The sequence below is a fragment of the Belonocnema kinseyi genome, chromosome 10, assembly GCF_010883055.1.
Source record: "Belonocnema kinseyi isolate 2016_QV_RU_SX_M_011 chromosome 10, B_treatae_v1, whole genome shotgun sequence".
NCBI lineage: Eukaryota > Metazoa > Arthropoda > Insecta > Hymenoptera > Cynipidae > Belonocnema > Belonocnema kinseyi.
This window is the reverse complement of record NC_046666.1, coordinates 36,182,095-36,188,629: the sequence shown is the minus strand read 5'-3', so window position 1 is coordinate 36,188,629 and position 6,535 is coordinate 36,182,095.

The following is a 6,535-nucleotide window of genomic DNA, read 5'->3' as shown; positions in this document are numbered from 1 at the left end:
CCACGTCACATATGGAGATATCAAAAGTGTTTGTCTTGTCTAAAAAAATTTGATTCTTTTATGCGAATCTAGGAAAATTCACAAAAAGTTCTTAGCATAATTGTAGAATAGAGAGAAAAAATAAAAATTTTCTCAAACTTTTTTAATGTTTAAATTATGTATATAATTAAATTATATTGCTTAGTTGCAGAATAAGTGACAGAGTGTATGCAGGCTGTGAGAGTTATCATTGTCGACCAGTCACCTAAGATACACTTTGATGTAAAATCCTGAGGTTTATTATTTATTAAATCAAAGAATTTTATAAAGAAAACTAAAAAATATTATTTTTCGGACCACTTTTTGCAGTATACACATTTAACAGTGAATTTTACAAATAAATTTTTTATCGAGAGTACACTATTGTAAATGTGAATGTTGAAGAATTTTCTTGCAAAATTTAATAAATAATATGCCTCATGTTTCGCAATTTGTTGAGGTTAAAGTGTTAGATCTAATGAAGATTCCAAAATCTATTGACTGTTATTTTTAAATTATACAGTTTTTGTTAACATTTAATTCACTTAAGTTTTCCACTAGACATCCGAGTGGTCGAAAAATGCATTTGAATTTTTTTCTCTCGACTTTTTACGCATATTTCTCATGAAGAAAAAGACGTTTTAGTCCATTTTATGCAGAATAATAATTGTTAGGAATATAGAATTGAACCTCAACAGTAAGGTAAAGAATATAAATGAAAAAGTACTTTTTGAATATCGCCACATATGAGTATTGTATAACGTAATGAAAAAACCCCCATAATTTTGGGTTTTGCAAGTTTTTGGCGCTAAATGTAATTTGTTGTGATTTCTTTGATAAAAATTGTTTCTTATACATAAAATACTCCTTTAAACTGATAGTTAGATGTTTTAATTAATTGCTTAATTTTAACAATTTATTATATTTTTGGAGAATTTCTCTTAAATTAGAGATAGAAAGTCACACTTTTTGAGAATTTTGCAGATCCTTGTAGTTTTCTCTAGAATTTTCAGTTATTCTCTACTTTTCAACTAATGTGAGGTGATAATTAACTCAAGCTAAGAAAAGTAATTGTTCAAACAATTTATTATTGCTTATAATAATATTATCTTTAAAAAATGTTAGAAACTTGCAATTTTTCGAATATTTTTCAGCTTTTGGCCACTCTTCACTTAAAATGAGGTGATTATTAATTAAACTGTTGGAAATATAATTGTTTAATTGAAATATTTTCTAGTATATGAATACTAGGTAGTTGAGTTTTTTCTCTGAAATTTTCAACTTTTTGTTTACGTTTTTCTGTCATTTTTCACATCTTGTTCACTTTTCATTTAACGAGCTGATAAATTATAAAAGTTAAGAAACATAATTGTTTAAAAAAATTCATTATTATTCATAATCATCTTCTTTAAAATAATTGCGAGGAAGTTGCGTTTTTTTCAATTCTAACATGGCTTTGGCTCTCTTTTTCTTTTTTTAAAAATATATTTCATCTGGGGTAAAATTGATATTTTAAATATTTTTCAAATTTTCTATGTAAATCATATTAAATATAAATTTTAAATAAAGTAGTTACTGAGAACCTCTTTGCTTAAACTCAAATTAATTAAGAGAAAGATAGTTAAAAATACATAAAAATTGCTTAAACAATTATTTTTTCCAAACCCTATTAATTATAAACGCCCTCTAAGCGAAAAGTAACCAAAAGGTTTAAAATTTCAGACCAAACACTAACTTTCTAACATTGATCAAAGAAAATATTATTATAAATAATAATTTGTTGAAAAATTCAGATAAAAGACGCAACTTATTAAAATTATGTAAAGAGAATATAATTATAATTAATAATAAATTGTTTGAACAATTCTGTGTTCCATCAATGCATTGGAATTTTTTTTCGAATTTTATGACCCCCCCCCCCCTAAATTTGTTTAAATGTACACAAAAATAAATGTGAGTATTTTTTAAATGTTAGAGGTTCTGCAAGCCCTGTGAAATTAAACATATTTTTAACTTTTCAGAAAAAGAAAGTCAATAGTTTTATTAATTTTTACAACTAATTAATTTTTAGATAAAAACGACAAAATTGCGTTTTTTCTGAAAATTTTTTATTTGTTTTGGCTTTTTAGTTATTAACAAATGTGTGGATTAAATTATATGAAAGTCTTACTTGAAGTAGTTACGGAGAGCCTGTTTGTTTGAATAATATGAACCATTGTAAATTTTTTAGAAAATATTTTTTGTTAACTTGCCTTAATCATTTTCTCAATTAGTAAAAGAAGGAAAAAAGTGGAAAATTTCAGAAAAAATCACAACTATCTAACATTAACATAGGAGAAAATAGTTACACCATGATAAATATTGAACAAGTTATTTTTATTAAATATCAATAATTATTGCCACGCTCTAAGTGTACTCTTATTTAAAAGTGGTTCAAAAATTAACAAATTAAAATAACTGCAACTTTCTATTATTATACTACAAGGATGTTATTATCAATAGATAAAGTGGTTGAAACAATTATTATTATCAAATTCAATTGATTATTGCCTCAATCTAACTGAAAAGTTGAAAATTTTTGATAAGGCGTGAATTTCTAACTTTATTCTACGAGGAAATTACTAAAAAAAAATTTTTAATTTATCTAAACATTTAATTATCAGTAAAAAGTAGTATTTTTTGTATTACAAAAAATTTATTTTAAAAATCGCAAAAAAATCATGATTTGTGCCAGAAACTTGCGAAACACGATTTTTCACTAATGGGTTTTTTTGGGACATTAAAAACTGACTTATAGGGGTGATATTAAAAACTACTGGTTAAAAGTTTTGGTCTAAATTCGAACAAATTTGGAGGCCATAAGCATGAAAATAAAAAAGTGAGTACTTTAATGGTAATGCAAAATTTTTTTTGAATTTTTTTTTAGTTGCACGAAATGTAATATTAAAAAAAAATTTGAAGTAAATAAAATTTGTTGCTTATTATACAAAAAATATTAAATGTCTTCAATCATATGAACAAAATTTTTTTAATTGTTCAAGGTGTACCCTAAATTTTCAAGTAAAAAACAAAATAAATTAATAAAAGCTTATTCACTATTTCTGACTGTTTTTGTAAAATTTATACTAAATGCAAATTATGCATTATCATGCATTATTATGCAAGTGTGCATTATCCGTCTATGAAGTTGTTAGGTAAACTTTTTCTGTTGAATGTGAAAATATTCGATATGTATTCCCAAAAAGTGAAAATAATTTAACTAGCACTGCTAGAAGACTTTTTACTGAATTACAAATTAATGCAACATTAGGAGCAATCTCAGGAGGTTACAAATATTTATGGTATTTAGAAATTTGTAAGAAGTTCAGAAAATGTTCAATTTTTTTTAATAAATGCATTTTTAATTTATTCTGATTTTAATTCATTCGGCGGTGGTATTTGCTTTTTGATAATATTTGTTAAAATAATTGTGAATTGCCAAATTGTTAATGTTTTGTTTAGAATAATTAATAAAAATCAATCAAACAGTTTCGATAGTTTTTATCTTTTAGATTCTTTTCGCCTTATAAATTTATTTTTAAGTAATAATTTTTATAAGTCTTCCATTTAAAATTTATTTTGTTGTTTTTCTTTATATTTTATTTATATCTAAAATTAAAGTACATTTCGTTATTAATATTAACAGGCAAACAGTTTCAATTTTTTGTTAACAAACTTTATTTAATTATTATAATGAATATGCAATTGCCTCTTTTTTATTTTTATTATATTCACAGTTTTTGATTAAGCATCATGATAAGGAACGAACTTTCGTGGAATCCTTTTTGTATATTCCCTGAAAATGGTAAATTATCACTTATTAGGAAAAACGTGCTATGTCCTTGCTAAATGTGACATATCATTTCCAACCTAATTCAATAAAAATTTTTTTAATATTTTCTCAAAGGGCGATAAATGTTTTTTCTTCATTCGATTGATCCGTTTCTAAGGTATCATAAAAATGTGCATCGTTCTTTTTAATTTCTAAAAACTTTTGAATTTTATACGATTTTGAAAAATAAGACGATCCATCATACTTGCAATTGTTTATGAATTTCATACAGTTCTAAAACACAAGAAGATCAATCACATTTGTATATGTTTCTAAATCACTCGCGTTCTTTTCGTTTTTCAATTTCATACAGTTGTAAAACATAAGACGATCAAACACATTGTTAATTATTTGTGAATTTAATAAAGTTCGAATGCATAAGGCGATACATCACACTGTTACTTGTTGATGAACTTCATACAGTTCTAAAACTAATGTGATAAATGACATTGTCATTTTTTGTACATTCATGCACTTTTAAAACACTAGAGGATCACTCACACTTGATTCATTTCAGAATTTTATATGACTGTGAAGAATCAGACGATCGATCACATGTTTACTTATTTATGAGTTTGATACAGTTATAAATAATAAGGAGATCAATCACATCGTCACATGTTTCTGAATAATTCATATTCTTTTCGTTTTTTGAATTTGATACAGTTGTAAAACATTAGGCGATCAGCCATAAGGTTAGTTATTTGCGAATTTAATAAAGTTCTAATACATAAGGCGATAAATCACACTGTTACTTGTTTATGAACTTCTTACAGTTCAAAATAATAATGCGATCAATGACATTGTCATTTTTTCTTTAATTCATGCACTACTAAGAAACAAGGGGATCACTCACACTTCATTCATTACTGAATTTCATACGATTGTAAAAAATAAGACGACCGATCTCATATTTCATTGTTTATGAATTAGATACAGTTCTAAAGAATAATGAGATCAATCACATCGTCCAATGTTTCTGAATCATTTATATTCCTTTTCTTTTTGAATTTGATGAAGTTCTAAAACATTAGGCGATCAATCAAATTGTCATTTTATTCTTAATCCCATGCATTTATAAAACATAGGATCAATCACATTTTTATATGTTTTTGAATCACTTACATTTTTTCGTTTCTGAATGTCATGCAGTTTCAAAACATAATACGATCAATCACATTTTATTCGTTTCCAAATTTCATACAGTTGTAAAACATAATACGAGCAACCATATTGTTACTTGTTTGTGAATTTAATGAAGTTCGGATACACAAGGCGATCAATCACAGTTTTACTTGTTTATAAAGTTCTTACAGTACTAAAAAATTATGTGATCAATGACATTGTAATTTTCATGAAGTTCACGCAGTTCTTAAACATAAGAGGATCACTCACACGTGATTCGCTTCTGAATTTCACGCCATTAAAAAAAATAAGATGATGAATCGCATTGCTACTTATTTATGAATTCAATACAGTTCTAAAAAATGAGGAGATCAATCGTATCGTCATATTTTTCTGAATAATTCACAGTTCATTCGTTTCCAAATTTCATAGAGTTCTGAAGCATGATACTATCATACAGTTCTAAAACCTAGATTAATGACAATGTCATTTTTTTCTGTAATTCATGCGGTCCTAAAACATAAGATGGTCATTTACATTTCATTCGTTCCCAAATTTCATATAATTATGAAGTAAAAGACGATCAATCACATTCCTTCTTTTCTGTGAATTGCCTAGTTTTAAAATATAAGAGAAATCACATTGTCAGTTTCTTGTGGATTTCATGCAGTTCTAAAACAAGATGACCAATCACATCGTTACTAGTTTATGAATATAATACAGTTCTAAAACATGAGACGATCAATCACATTGTCATTTGTTTTCGAATTTCATACAGTAATAAAATATTAGACGATCAATCATATTTTTACCTGTTTATAAATTTCTTACAGTTCTTAGATATAAGACGATCACTCACATTTAATTCGTTTCTCAATTTCATACAATTGGAAAGCAAAAGACTTTTCACTCGCTTAAGACACAATTTCACACTGTTACGTATTTACGAATCGAATAACGTTCTAAAATATAAGGCGATAAGCTACGTTGTTACTTTTTTTAGAAGTGCACGCAATTCAGAAAAAGTAGACTTTAAGTGATCTTCGGGTTTCTCAAGAGATTTTTAACGATTTCAAAAAATTTGAAAGAATTTTAAAAGTATGCAGAAAAATTGAACGAATTTAAAGGAATTTTAAAGATTTTTTTAAGAATCCAAAAAGGTTGAAGGATTTGCAAGAGATTTAATCAAATTTTAAGGCAATTTAGGTAATTTCAAAGAATGTCAAGCGAGTTACTGAAAAGTTCTTCAAAAATATTTAAATGAATTTGAAGAGATTTCAAGGGACGTATTTTTTTTTAATATTTTAAAGAATTTAGGAAAACTCAAAGGACTTTAATTAACAGTACTGAAGTTCGAAAATTGTAAATGATTTCAAAGAAGTCGAAGGAATTTCAAAAAAATTCGGAGTAGTTAAAGGATTTTCAAAAAAAAACTTAAAGAATTTCTAAAAATTCAAGTGATTTTAAGAAATTACTATAGGGACTTGACGGGATTTCGAGATTTTTTAAGGATTTAAAAAT